The following is a 15,675-nucleotide window of genomic DNA, read 5'->3' as shown; positions in this document are numbered from 1 at the left end:
TAAATTTTTTGGAAAAAATTTGATGAATTTTATAGACAAACGGATGAGTAAAAAATAAAGTAAAGTAAAAATTTTTTTTAGAAAATTTTGGTATAAGTAACGTTGAGATTTTTTTTTTGAAAATTTTGCTAAAAGTTACAATTAGAATGTTTTTAATATTGAATCCACTTATAGAGTATAACAATATGTTGTATTTTTTTGCATGTATTCTTATAGATCAACAGTTTTTTTTACAGAATAACCGTTTTTTGTGATTATTGATTTGGTCATTTGAGTAGATGTGTAATGTTGTTGGTATGGTCCGTGTATGAGTTTAGTCCCGTATAGTCTGTGTGAGAGAAGTTACCCCTTGTAGAAGTCACCCCATGAAGAAGTGAAGAGGGAAACCGTGGAGAGGCCCCCCACTTCTGTGTTTTTTTCAAGCAGCCAGGAGAAAAGCTGTCACTTTTAGATTTGAAGATAGCGTTCTCTGTCGACACTGTTTGAGAATAACTGTCTTGAAGTGTAGAAGTTAGCCCCTGAAAAAGCCCCCCCCTTGTCTGTGTTGCCCCTTGTTTTTTTTTTTTTTGACTAATCTATCTTTGTAGGTGTCAAAAGGATGCCAGAGGTTAGTTAAAAAGAGCCCGTGAAGTAGTAGTTGAAGTCTCCCCCCCAGTGAAGTAGTTGAAGTCCCCCGTGAATGAAGTATGTCTTTTTGTATCTGACATGTCACAAGTGTAATACTCGTGATGAAGGAAGTGTTGTTCAGCTATCTGTGAACACTTTCATTAGTAGTCGGAGCAAGAAATGTCTTATCCCGTGTGAGCTCATATAGGAACCAAATTTCAATATTGTTTGTGTTTGTAAGCCCCTGAGTATATCTAGAAGTCAAAAAGTATGTTGTTGTCTGTTTGTTTGTCTATCCCTGTTTTGTCTGGAAGTTTTAGAGCCCATTGTCTGTTGTCCCGTGTTGTCTATTAGCCTGTGTTGTCTATTAGCCCGTGTTGTCTATTAGCCCGTGTTGTCTATTAGCCCGTGTTGTCTATTAGCCCGTGTTGTCTGTTAGCCCATGTCCCTGATGGAGTTTGATTTTTTTTGGCGAATAGTTCGTTGACCTCTCTTGTGTTTGTTCATTGAAAGTAGGCCAAGAGCAGAAGCTGTGACAAGGCTGGTGAGCTTAGGATCTGGCCGCGTTGAGTACAGGTGAAGCTTGCTTTCGGTGGATAAATGGAAGTGGTCGTTCGTCGGAATTGTCATTCTTTCCAATGTCCCTTTGGTCTTTCCCTTGTGTGTTTGCTTTCATCCCTGTTTTGAAAAAGTAGTCTAACCCCAGTTTGGAAGAGTGAAGTCTACTCATGTTTTGGAAAAATAAAGTCTACCCATTGTTTTGGAAAAGTAAGATCTACTCATGTTTTGGAAAAGTAAGATCATATCCCCGGTTTTGAAAAATAAAGAATATCCCAGTTTGTGATTTGAAAATGAGAAAGTTGTCTTGTGAACTTTCATGAAAGGCTTTTATGTCCTAGGTAGGACTGTTGATTGAAAACGTAATGATGTAGTATTTCCTATGTCATGTGTTACGTTCATTTTTTTTGGTCTTGATTAAATAGTTTGATATCCCGTTTGAATCCAGTATACTAGTTTTTTTTGGTCTTTTTATGTTGTCACACGCACCCCCCCCCTTTGTTGGTTTTGTTTGAATGAGTTGTTGAGATAAGTTATTTGTGACATTTTATCTCGACGAGGTATTTAGACTGGATTGTCTAAATCCTCCTTTTGCAGAACCGTTGCCGATAAAAGTCCCGTGAAACTCGCTAGGTGTTTAGAGTTTAAGCAGATGCCTATCTGCTGAGCCAAGAGCTCAGAAAGATTTTTTAGTTTTTGAAAACCAATCCTGGTTAGGCAACGAGGTGATGAGGCTGTGTCTGCCCTGCTATATGGTATATATTATATGGTATATATAGTATATATGTCACTTGTGTTACTGCAGTGGATGTCAGCGAGGTCCACACAGGGCACAAGATTATTTCTTTCCCAAGGCACAGAAACTCTTGTCACCTACAGTTCTTTGTAGAGTCAAGAAACATTTAAGTCTACTCGACTTTAAAGAGTCTGGCGATTGATGGCACGCTAGCCCACTCCCTAACAATGATGTTTTGTTTTTGTTTAATCCCCACTAGCCATTATTTAAATATTTTTGTATTGTTGTCCTGTCACACCCAAAAAGTCAATGTTGGATTTTTGTAGTTATCGAAAACTGAATTGGTAATCCAGTTTCCTCTCTTCCGAGGAGGCTATTGTAGCAGATGGATTTCTACTACAATATTTTATAAAAAAAAATATCCATTAATTTTAATCCTATCCCAAGAAAAATATTAATTTTTCTAATATATTTTGCGAGTTTATATATCTTTAAAATTTCCAAGCCGCTCCTGTTCGCATTGTAAAGGTTAGGAAATTTCCTATTTATTTGTGTAGCAATAACCAACTACGTAGATTGTTATTGAAAACATCCATTATTCGAGAATGAATCCTCTAAAAGGTTCAGTGTTTTTCCTTTAAGTTTTGAGCGCTAAAAATCCCATGTTATTATTGGTCTGCATTTTGAAAGATCCTTGAGTTGTAGTTGACGATTGGTCAATAGTTTTGGCCGAACGATCGAGAAGAAATGCATCGTTTGGACGCGAGAGAGACGTGACGATGTAAAGTTAGTTCTAAAAGTACATCAGCTCTGTAAGCATCTTTTTGTTAGAACTCAAAAAGTCGCACTTTGCCGGCCAAAATGGTTTTCTTCTTATAGTAAAAGAACTAATGGATTTCTAACATGTCAAGGAATATAATGACAATAGTTTCACGGCATTTTAATGGATATATTATTGTGAAACAGTTCTATTGTTATGCAGTTTGATTTGCCGGTAAAAGAAGTGCGTGGTTTCCTGGTTCCTGTCCTTTATGTAGCTGTTGCTATTTTTATGATGTTTTGATTTGTTCATGTTCCAGTAAGAAATGCCCAGATGATATTATTTGGTATCGATTTTATCCAGTTTTGTAATGATTTGAATATCTTCCCCTCCCAGCCCCGTCTGAATGGAAAATTTTGAAGTTCCAAGTGTTGTGACATGGATTTTTGTTTTAACAAGGTATGATAATGTTTATTTTAAATAATTCACAAGTGGATATTATTGGTAAAGGTTTTACATAATTAAAAATGTTTGTTTTCAACATGGAAAATATATTATGTAAAGTAAATATTAGATGGCAGTGACATTTGACAGCCATGTCAAATTTTTGTTTTGGTACACTGCTAAAAATAAGGTTAAAAATTGTAAAATCATGTATTTTGTTATTATTATTCATTTCTGGTTTGAGAATGTGTCTATTCTCAATAAAAATAAAAAGGTATTAAGGTTTAAATAAACATTATAAAATGTACACATCTTTATTTCTGTAACCTCTTTATTTAAGAAAATTATTAACAGATATCTAATACAAGTGAATAAGTTTTAGAACAGAAGAAAATATAATGGCATAGAAGCCAAATGATGATAATTTGTAGCCCACTATAACCCCAATGAGGAATCTACGATGAATGTCCCCCAGTTGCTTTCCAGTAAGTACTCGATATGAGAATTTGAGGATTTTTCAAACGGCGTCCCAATTTGTTTAAATAGTAGGAAAGTCCTCAAGTCTGTGTAAGTATCCTTTGCTTATTTGGTTATGTAGTTTAGTCTTCTTTAAACCCTCCTACCCCTCCCAACGAATCTACGACCTGCCACCGCACAAAAAATGAGCTGCCGTTCGCATGAAGGTTTGCGTGTCTGTTCCTTCTGCTAGCCCCATTTCGACTCCCCAGTATCTCTATAGATAGTCTTTCCTTGATCCCATTAGAGCAGACAGGTAAAACGCTTCAAGACGTATCGGAAGAGTTTGGCAACTGCCACTCTGACTGTGACAGTTTTAGTTGACATACTCCTCTGATACGTCTAAAGGTGGGAAACAATAAATCGAATATAAGTTTATAGGTTTTTATCGCTAAATCTCCCACCTCCACTAGTTTCATTTCTTTTTATCTCACAACTTAATATGTTTTCCATCTTTTGCGTTATTTTGTAGGTTATTAGCGCGCTCGTCACTGTATTATATTTACATTTCACGTTTAAGACGTTTTAGCCTTCGTTCTTCCAACGTTGAGCTTCAGTACCTCCTTCTGCTTGAATCGCATAATCTTCGGGTACCTGATTATTCCTGTCTTTGATTCCTGGCATCTTTTTGTGTGGGCACTTGCTTTTAGCATCGTACGTAGTTCTATGATTCGTTGTCTTCGGCAAACACCTGGCTAGAACCTGATCGGATGGTAGATCAGTAGGTGTTTTTCGGTGAATCGAATACATCCTCTGTATTCGATTTCTCCGCGATAAATCCGAGCAATTTATCGATATCGATCGAGTTGTTTCAATTTATCGTTATGTGTAAACGGTACATCGCAGCGATTTATCGAAATTGGAGTTGGATTGGAGTCGGTATCGGAAGAAGGCGGTATCTATGTACAGTTTTTATTTATTTTTAGAAAAAATACTAAAAATAAAAACAAATTTAATTATAATATAATGTAAAGGAATGCTTATAGCAATATAAATAAAGCCAAATATTACAAATAATATTTTCATGATAAAAGTAGAGGAATAAAAACTTTAACTGTCCATATCAAAAGGTAGGCTTTGTAACATACCCCCTTCTTCCACTTAGGTCTTCAATTATTTTTGCATCTTTTTGGGATCCAAAAATTGACATTTTCAGCAAAATTCTGTTTGTTCTTATTCTTTTAGAGGTCGAATTTTTCATAAATGGACTAATAATAACATTGATTCCTACCTTAATCAGAATAGCTAAAGTAGGAAACATACTAAAATGATTTCTCTCAATAAACAAATAAGTCAAACAGGATTGAAGTAAATAGTGGCAGACACTAGAGATATAGAATTGTATTTGCAATATATTTTCATTAATTGACATGGTGTACTGAAAGTTTACATTTAAAAATTTAATGAAAATAGTGTTCAACATTTTGCAAATACAATGAATCACCTACCATAAAATATTTTATTACCAAGCAATGTCTTCAGATTATCTTCCCTGAATCAAAAATAACAACTTGTTACGTGACATAACTGAAAAGCAGCGTTTCGTATACAATTAATAGACTAGGGGCCGGTATAGGTGAAATTTGCTAATCATTTTCGGCACAATAAGAGTCTATAACTAAATAGTAGAACCTAAAAAAAAACTTTTGAACACTGTGCCGTCACTTTTTAGCGGCATATGTGTCGACAATGGCGCATCAAACTTTCAACTTATGGACGGGATAAATAAATTAAAAGGTACCCTCTCTCACTACCAAAATTCAATTTTTTTCATTTTTAAGTTCCACGTGATTAACAAATAAGATTCAGCATAATTTTAACCCACTACCCCTTCCCCCTTCCCCCACCATCAAAAACTTTATATTTCGTTTTTATTTTTTTTTAGGTGAAATGCAATCAATTTTAAAAATTCAAAAAATTTACAGGCATAGTTAAGGTTTTTACAAAACATGTCTTTTTTTTATATATTAGCAGGTTAAGTGTACATAACCTCAAAAAGTTTTTTTAATTTTAATTTTTTTTGGCAAAAAGCGTATTTTTTGGAGATGGCTGGAGGTCTAATTTTTTTCTATTTTGTGTATTTTATCAAACATTATATTTTTCATTTTTTTCAGATTTTTCCGTAATGTTCGTCATTTACAAAAATACAAAAAACTGTTTTTAGTGGTTTTTGGGGATATTCCCTAGTTTATAGACTTCAGAATAGATCAAATTAATGTTTTTTATAGGCTATATGTTAATTCAACTAACTGAGTCTTTTAGAACATTTAAAAATGGGAGAAATATGTTCAAACCCCCCTAAAAACAGTTTTTTGGATTTTTGAAAGTGGTGAACCTTACGGAGAAATCTGAAAAAAAATTAAAAATATAGTGTTTGATCAAATACACAAAATAGAAAAAAAAATAGACCTCCAGACATCTCCAAAAAAAGTTATAGGTACGTTTTTGTAAAAAAAAATAATTTTTTTGAGGTTATGTTCACTTAACCTACGGATCTATAAAAAAATAGAATCAAGTATGCCTGCGGATTTTTTGAAATTTTAAAATTGATTTCATCCGACCTAAAATAAAATAAAACGAAAAATGAAATTTTTGATGGTGGGGGAAGGGAGTGGTGAGTTAAAATTACGCTTATTTTTTATAGTCTTACTTAGTCTTATTTTTTAATCACATTGAACATAAAAAATGAAAAAAATTGAATTCTGGGATTGAGGAAGGGTAGCTTTTAATTTTTATCCCGTCCATAAGTGAAAAGTTTGCTGCGCCACTGTCGACGCATGTGCCACTAGAAAGTGACGGCACAGGGTTGATAGGTTTTCTTTTAGATTCTACTATTTAAGTATTATAGCCCGATCAATGAACGCAAAACTTTTCGAAAACCTCCAAAAAAAAAAATAAAGGAAGGATGAAAATTTGGGAATAGGTAGTTGAAAGTGTCTATTATTATATAAGAAAAGTTTACAATTCTACATCCCCTCCATTTTACAAAAGTTGGGAAATACGGGGTGAAAATATTTTCTCGGGGGTGAAAAACATATGTTCAAAATAAGTCCGGAATTGGATAAAATGACTAATTCTAAGCAATTTTTGTTCTATAGAGTTTTTTCACTAAGACAATACTTTTCGAGTTATTTGCGAGTGAATATGTTGATTTTTAACAAAAATAAAACATGTTTTTGGACGGTTTTTCGCAGATAACTCAAAAAGTAGGTATTTTGGCGAAAAAAATATTAGCAAAAATGTAGCTTATAAAAACATGAAAAAAATGGTGTATGCATGAAGACTCCAGACTAAGTAGAAGCAGAGTTGTAGCTAATAAAAAGTAGGTTCTTATTCGTCAAATTCCAAATCGAATATTTCAACGTGAAATAACCAAAAACTTTTTTAAAGTGTTTAAAAAAAGGTGTATTCTTGTTTAAAAAAAAAACTTCTAACATTAAAAGTAAGTAAGTTACGCTCAAAATATTGTTGGTCCCTTTTATGTTTTGATAAAAAAATCGCTAAAATCCTCCCAAATAAAATTAATCGTTACCGCTGTACAAGTTACTTTACTTACGTATTATTTATATGATTTATAAGTCTCATTGGTTCATAGTGCTCATTAAAAAAAAAATGGTTTTAAAATAAAACATTTTTTTTAATTTTGAAAAAAAAAATTCAAATTTTTTTCAAGTTAACTTAAAAATTGTTAGTAATACCAAAAATTTCAAAGAGTAATAAAATGTACGTTTTGATTTTCTGAATATTTTGGATTTTTTGTTTTTTTCTTATACAAAAATTGGTTATGCTATGGCTGTTCAAAATTTGCCTAAACTCGTGATTACTTACTGGTTCAAGCCATTTTAACTACAGCCTTTTCAAAAATAAGCACTTTAAACCAATGAAACTTACAGATCATACAGATAATACATAATCAAAGTAAATTGTGAAGCGATAACGATTAAATTTATTTGGGGTGCTAATTAGGGGGTGATTTTCGTGATTCTTTTTACCAAAAAATAAGAGGGACCAATAATATTTTGAGCGTAACTCACTTACTTTTAATGTTAAAACATTTTTTGAAAAATAAAAATAAACCGCTTTTTAAACACTTTAACATAGTTGTAATGCATTTTCCTCGAAAAGTCCTTTGTTTTTTGGTTATGTCACATTGAAATATTCGATTTGGAATTTGACGAAGAAGAACCTACTTTTCATTAGCTACAACTCTGCTTCTACTGGGTCTATACCTACAGAGTTCATGCATTTACCATTTTTTTCAATTTTTTATAAGCTATATTTTTGCTACGTATATTTTTTTCGATAAAATACTTACTTTTTGAGATATTTGCGAAAAACCGTCCTAAAACATGTTTTTTCTTGTTAAAAATGAACATATTCACTCGCAAATAACTCGAAAAGTATTGACTTAATGAAAAAACTCTATAGAACAAAAGTTGTTTAGAATTAGTCATTTTATAAAATTCCGGACTTATTTTGAATGTATATTTTTCACCCCCGAGAAGGGGGTATCCTTTCAATTTTTGTAAAATGGAGGGGATGTAGAATTGTAAACTTTTTCTTATATAATAACAGACAATTTCATCTACCTATTTCACAATTTTCATCCTTTCTTTATTTTTTTTGGGTCAGATTGTTCTTTGATCGGGCTCTTATCGTGCCTAAAATGATTAGCAAATTTTACCTATACCGGCTCCTAGTCTATAAGAATTGGCTTGGTCATTTACCCCGACTTAGCATCCACAACGCTCTTTATGGCATTAATCTCAAAAATTACAAATTTATTCTCGATTACCATATCAGAACAATAAGAACATCCGTAAATAGAACACTATATCGTTGCTAATTGTGTAGATATAACTGTAAGACAACATAAGACCGAGGAATCACGGATTCGGTATCAGCGGAGCATTAAGAGGAAGGTACTAAAAATACTAATACTCGTACTGGTTACACTTGGCTTCTTATTAAATTCATTAAGAGGATTTATATAGATCGTTTTCAGGTCAGTTTGGTAAATGGATGTAACGCGGTTATGTTCAGATAGAAAAATATTATAAATTGGCTAATAAACTTGTTCAAAAGTTATTCATTCAAGATGTGGTAAAGCAACATAGTCCAAGTAATGAAGCTTAAAATAGGACAAAACCTCGCAATTTTTACGGAATAGATCGATTTGCTTGAAAATTTGAGAATAAGTAGTAGATAGTCCAAGGATCAAAATCTATATGAGGCCGAAAGGCGCTTTTACCATGAGGGTGGTTGCCACCCCATCTCGGGGTGGAAATTTTTTATTTTATTTTGACCGCAAAAGTTGGTAAAAACATTCATTCTAAGCAAAACAGGTTCTATACATTTTTTTGATAAAATTATAGTATGGTATAGTTAGACCCAAACCCAGGCATCCAAAGTGAAAGTTATCCTCCAACACCAAATTGTTCTATATGGTCCACATAATGTTCAGAAAAAAGTCACACCATTTTGAGCGTCGGGTTTGGGGGGGGGGGGAGAGGGGGGAGAAATCTGCAAATTCGTAGTTTTTTACGTTTTTCGTCAATATTTCTAAAACTAAGCGGTTTAGCGTGAACAACCCTCTACACAAAATTGTTCTACATTAAATTTGAAATAAAAAAAGGCCCTATGCATAACCCTTCTAAAATGAACGCTTCCAAAGTTACGGAGGTAGTATTGCATAATTGGTCCAAAAAAAGGTCTAACCCAGACATCCAAAGTAAAAGTTTTCATTCAACACCAAATTGTTCTATATGGTCCACATATTTTTAAGTAAAAAGTTACACCATTTTGAGCGTCCGGTTTGGGGGGGGGGATGGGGGAGAAATCGGTAAATTGGTAGTTTTTTTACGTTTTTCGTCAATATTTCTAAAACTATGCTTTATCGTAAGGAATGTTCTATAGAAAAATATTCTACATTAAATTTAAAACAAAAAAAGGTCTGTACGTAATTGTTATAAAATCAACGGTCTTAGAGTTACGGAGGGTGAAAAGTGGAGGTCTTCGATACTTTTTATATTTACCGATTTCTCTCCCCTCTCCCCCCAAACCCGACGCTTAAAATGGTGTGACTTTTTTCTGAACATTATGTGGACCATATAGAACAATTTGGTGTTGGAGGATAACTTTCACTTTGGATGTCTGGGTATAGTACTTTTGGTATAGTTATATCATAAATATTGCCCAAAAAATATAAAAAGTACCGAAAACTTCGACTTTTCACCCTCTGTAACTCTGGAACCGTTGATTTTATAACAATTATGTATAGAACATATTTTGTTTTAAATTTCATGTTGAACATTTTTGTATATAATATTGTTTACGCTAAAGCATAGTTTTAGAAATATTGACGAAAAACTTAAAAAAAAACTACTAATTTACCGGCTTCTCTCCCATCTCCCTCCCAAACCGGACGCTCACAATGGTGTAACTTTTTACTAAACAATATGTGGACCATATAGAACATTTTGGTGTTGGAGGAAAACTTTTACTTTGGATGTTTTGGTTAGGCCTTTTTTTGGACCAGTTATACTATACTACCTCCGTAACTCTGGAACCATTCATTTTAGAAAGATTATGCATAGGACCTTTTTTATTTCAAATTTAATGTAGAACAATTTTGTATAGCGGGTTGTTCATGCTAAACCGCATAGTTTTAGAAATATTGGCGAAAAACTTAAAAAACTACGAATTTACCGATTTCTCCCCCCTCTCCCCCCAAACCCGACGCTCAAAATGGTGTGACTTTTTCCTGGACATTGTGTGGACCATATAGAACAATTTGGTGTTGAAGGATAACTTTCACTTTGGATGTCTGGGTTATGCCATCTTTTGGATCAACTATACTATACTATTAATAGTTTTCGATTTATTCGCTATCTAAAGTGTTAGTTTTATATCGAAAAAATCAATTTTTTCGATATTATACTCATTTACGATTCACTCAATTTTTGCCGTAACTTTGGAACCTTCATTTTAGAAGGATCATGCATAGAACCTTTTTTTATTTCAAATTTAATGTAGAACATTTTTGTGTAGAAGGTTGTTCATGCTAAACCGCAAAGTTTTTAAAATATTGACGAAAAACGTAAAAAACTACGAATTTACCGATTTCTCCCCCCTCTCCCTCCCAAACCCGACGCTCAAAATGGTGTGACTTTTTTCTGAACATTATGTGGACCATATAGAACAATTTGTTGTTGGAGGATAACTTTCACTTTGGATGTCTGGGTTATGCCATTATTAGGATCCATTATATCATACTAGATACCCTTTTTAGTTTTTAGTATATCTGGTTCAGCATCCGAGTCTAAAATTAAATTTCGATATAACTATGAAATAAACAGCCTGTATACTGTTTAGACAAGAATTTAAGGTGGGTATGCACTTACAACAGTAGGAAATGAGAGAAAACGACATAGCAATTTTAGTTGCGTGATATATGTGCCTTGTCCAAAATTTAATAGTGGCAGAAATCGAAGAGGAGTAGCTGATTGATAACTCTTTAGTATATCATAACTGTATAAACTTTTCTTCAGAAATGCGCAAGATACGCTCGCAACATCCAGGAATAGGAAGAAGTAGAAGAAGATGATTTATCATCTAAGACAGGGGTCAGCAATTATATTTCCTGGGGGTCCGTTTCGAAAACCTATGACACTTCCGGGGTTCGGAGTTAACACTACGTGTCTGGTTGTTCCAATTCGGTAAACAAATCAGAAGGGTGCAATGCGAAATTTTTAGGCAGAAATTGTTTTTAACAGTTTGTTAATAAATCCAAAACATCACCTTTTTGCTCTCGAAAATATGTTTTTAGCATGTTTGGGCCATCTTAAACAAAAAAGATTTCCTGTCATTTTTCTCACAACTTATAGATTTCAAGTTTTAAGCGATTTATAAACGAAAAAATGCGAAAATTTTCGAAGCTTGAAAATTCATGTGTACCTACATTATTATATTTGCGGTTGTTAAGTGCCTAAATTGAAGTTTAAACATTCAATTTCAAGATTCTGAGGAGTTATCGGGGTTTATTTAAATTTCGACCCATTTGTTTTTATTGGCGTATTTAATTAGCACATTGGCAATAATTAATTGAATAAATAAATCATTAAGAAAAAATATGTTAATAATAAATTATAAAATTTTAATAAATGTGGAGTATTTGTTGGTGCATTTTTTGCATAAGTACGTATATTATGTATAATAAGTGCGACAGAGACGCACCATAAATTGCGATGTGCGGAGACTTAAAAGTCGAGTGAACTCGCATATTTAACAATTAAAAAACAACGGCCTATATTGAAGTAAGTCCCGATTACTCGTTAGAATCTTGAAATTGAATTTATAAACTTCAATTTAGCCACTTGGCAACCTGAAAACTAATAATTTACATATGAGTTTTCAAACCTCGAAAATGCGTAGGTATTTTCACACATTTTTCAGATTTTAAATCGCTTATAACTCGAAAACCATCAACTTTTGAAAAAAATGACAAGATACCTTTTTTAAATATAATTTTCGGGGCTAAAAGGTATTTTTGAATTTGTATAAAAAGATTGTTGTGCTCGGCATCCCGGGCCCCTTCTGATTTGTTTAAGGGGATATTTTTGAACAGGAATCCACAAAAAAATTGAATCAGAAAATTTTCATTCTTTACAAAATTAAATTATCAGTGAGAAAAATGACATTTTTTATTATGTACAAGTACATTCTGTCTGAAGTTTGGAGTGAGTTTGGTCCAACTGATTCTCATTGGGGAGTTGAGATATTCATTTGTTAGCTGAGATGTGTACCGATTTTTAATAAAGTTCATTCTTGATAAAGCGGCTTCATACACATAAGTTGAGTCAAACAATTTCATGGTCAAACATTTTCAAAATTGCCAAACGCTATATTCTGAATTTAATGACGGTCCGCACAAAAGTAGCTCACGGTCCGGATGCGGACCGCGGTCCGCTAATTAGTGACCCACGATATAAGATACCGATCTTTGTACAACACAATTTTCGCCAGAATTTGACGATCCAAACTGTAAAAGCATCTTCCCAGCTAGCACAAAAACATAATTACCCATTATCCGTAAGGATCGTTCACCAAATTAGATATTAATCGGTTTTTGTAATTAGCGTACCACTATGGGCATATAAAATCGGAAATAGCTACTTTTTAATAATTATGTGGCATCCTAATTACATCTTTAGATCAAAATGGCAATTAACGAAATTTTACAAGCGTGAAAAGCAACACGCTGTGACTATTGTTAGTAAATAATATCCGTTTGAACACATTCTTAAATTGTACAGTTACTCCGCTACTGCTGTTGTTATATCGGCTATTCATCTCGATTCATACTCGTCGGGTAATGGAATTTATTCGAAGTAAACTTTTGAAATTCGGAACGGATTCGGAATTCGTAAGTGTTTTATTCAAATTACAATTTACCTTATTCTCGATGACTTCGTAATACACTAGGATACTACATTAAAGTATACCAGTATACCACACTAATACATACATACATACATAATCTATTGCTTCTTATATATATCTTATAGGTGTCGAGGTTTTTTCCTTTAGGTATGCTACTCTCTGCAAATTTACGGCACTTCTTCCTATCTGCTGTTAAAACATTTGCTTCTTGCCACGATGTTCCTCTTTTCTTAAGGTGAAACAGTAGCGATCAACAGGTAGCCAAAACTCGTTCCAAGATTGCGGCTGTAATTTTGAATATTTTTTCGAGATATTTGGCACACGTATTCGTAATATAATAAAGAATGGCGGTACAGAGCCCAATTTGAAAAATATATTAATATGTGGAAATTACTCTGTAATTAAATACAATATTAAAAAAACGAGCCTGTACCGCCATTAAGAAGAACAAAAAAATACAGTTTCTTCAAATAAACTTTTTTATCCGATGCCTAGATTTTGTGTCATTTTGGAACTACTAATGAAATAAAAAATTTTAGCAGTTCCAAAATGACACAAAATCTAGGCATCGGATAAAAAAGTTTATTTGAAGAAAGTGTATTTTTTTGTTCTTCTTAATGGCGGTACAGGCTCGTTTTTTAATATTGTATTTAATTACAGAGTAATTTGCACATATTAATATATTTTTCAAATTGGGCTCTGTACCGCCATTCTTTATTATATTACGAATACGTGTGCCAAATATCTCGAAAAAATATTCAAAATTACAGCCGCAATCTTGGAACGCGTTTCTGCTACCTGTTAATCGCTACTGTTTCCTCTTAAGTATTTCGTTTACACTAGTGTTCCAGCTTTTCCTTAGTTTGCCCCTCGTACTTTTACCCACTGCTTTGGCCTCCCATGTCATTTTCACTTGTCTGTCATCACTCATTCTTATCATGTGTCCAACCCATTTTAAGTTCTTTTCTTCAAATTTTTGGTTGAGCGATTTTATCTATAGTTCATGTGTTATATCTTCGTTTATTCTTTTGTCTAATCTTCTTGCTCCCACCACTTTTCTTAAGTATCTCATTTCTGTAGCTTGTAATCTTTTTCTTTGTCTGTCATTCAGTACCCAGTTTTCTGCCCCATATATTGTAATTGGCATATAAACCGTTTTATAGACAGACTGTCATTTTGGTTTTACTCGATATGTCCTTTATATTTATAGTAGGGGAGCGAAGTATGCTAAATGTGCAATAACTCGAGCGCTATGGGGACCTATTGAGTTGTGAAGAGTAGGTCCTAAAACCAAAAAAAGTTAAGTAAAGTTTTCCATTTTAGTGGGGGCTTGCCATATTTTAATTTAATTTTCCATTTCCAACAATTGTTTTTTCCCATTATAGCGCCATCTATCCATAATTTGAAAAAAGTTTTGAATAAAAGTTGCTTATTTTTACGTAAAGAATCCAAATCTGGAATAAAAATTTGGAGCTCCTATTTAAGATTTTAAAGTAACCCCCCACCCCACCTCCGTGGGGGGGTCGTGTTTGGTACCATTCGATACATTTTTCAAAAATATTGATTAAGTGTATTTTGCAGTTTTTCGATCTAATGTTTATTTTGCGAATTATTCGATTCTTACGCCCCGCTGAAATCGTCAGATTTTTTAAATATACACTGTTTTGCATGTCCTTAACTTACCTTATCTTAATCTGACAATTTCGAGTATTTTTAAGGATAGATTTTTTTTTTGGGCCCCCCTTAACGAACTGCCCTGTGTTAAGAGCTAATATATGGTAGAGGTACCTACATTTGCAGGGTACCACGTTTCTCCCCATATGATAATCTGACGCGCTCGAGTAACTGCAAAAATCCCCGCTTGGGCTCCCCTACCATTAGGAAATTTTTATACAGTGAATAATAAGTTCTCGTTGCCAATTTTATTCGGTTTCCAATTTCATCTTGTTGTGTACATTTGTTGTTTAACGTTATTCCCAAATACGAAAAGAGGTCTACTTGCTCAATTTTTTGCCCTTCGATTTCAATATTTACATTTGCTTCTTTGTTGGCTATTGTCATTACTTTCGTTTTCTCCATATTTATTATTAAGTTGTAGCTTTTTAATTCCTCTGCCCATATTCTTATATTATCTGCAAGAGCCTTTTCAGTTCTTGCAACTAAAACAATGTCCACTTTTTTCCAACACTTATTAACCACTTCATCGTTCATCCATAACAGAAATAAATAACAGTGAGCTCAGCACTCCACCTTGTCTAACACACTAATATGGACACAAAATGAACGAAGGCCGCGTTGCACAAAATCGAAAGAAATGTAAAGGTGGTTTTTTCGATCATTTTTACTAGCTCATAAACAACAATAAAATTGGAGAGAAAGAAAAAACAATTATAAGATGCTAGCACAGAAGAGATTACCAGAGCTAAAACAGAAGTATTGGATAAATAGATCAAAGAAAAGAAGTTGAAAACACTTTGCCAAAAAGTGTGCAACTTTGTCTTTTCTTCGAGAGACAGAGAAAACTCTTAAAACAAAAATACATATGTATTTGTATTTTGGTTTTAAATGTATTTTGGTTTTAAGAGTTTTCTCAACAAAAGTAATAATCAAACCT

General features: G+C 33.3%; 1 protein-coding gene across 7 annotated transcripts in view; it reads left to right on the top strand.

Moving 5' to 3' along the window:
- LOC114342097 (protein singed) overlaps window positions 1–15,675 on the top strand; it is a 156,699-nt gene that overhangs the window by 35,424 nt on the left and 105,600 nt on the right. The window contains exon 1 of one of the 7 annotated variants that reach the window (XM_050657434.1): window positions 171–3,119. The exons of 4 other annotated variants lie outside the window; for them this stretch is intronic. The gene's annotated coding sequence lies outside the window, so the exon portion shown is untranslated. 2 more of the 7 variants (XM_050657432.1, XM_050657436.1) reach the window with 2 other exon arrangements.

Source organism: Diabrotica virgifera, chromosome 8 (assembly GCF_917563875.1).
Source record: "Diabrotica virgifera virgifera chromosome 8, PGI_DIABVI_V3a".
NCBI classification, from domain to species: domain Eukaryota; kingdom Metazoa; phylum Arthropoda; class Insecta; order Coleoptera; family Chrysomelidae; genus Diabrotica; species Diabrotica virgifera.
Note: the sequence above shows the minus strand (reverse complement) of the source record. Positions and strands in the feature narration are given on the sequence as shown.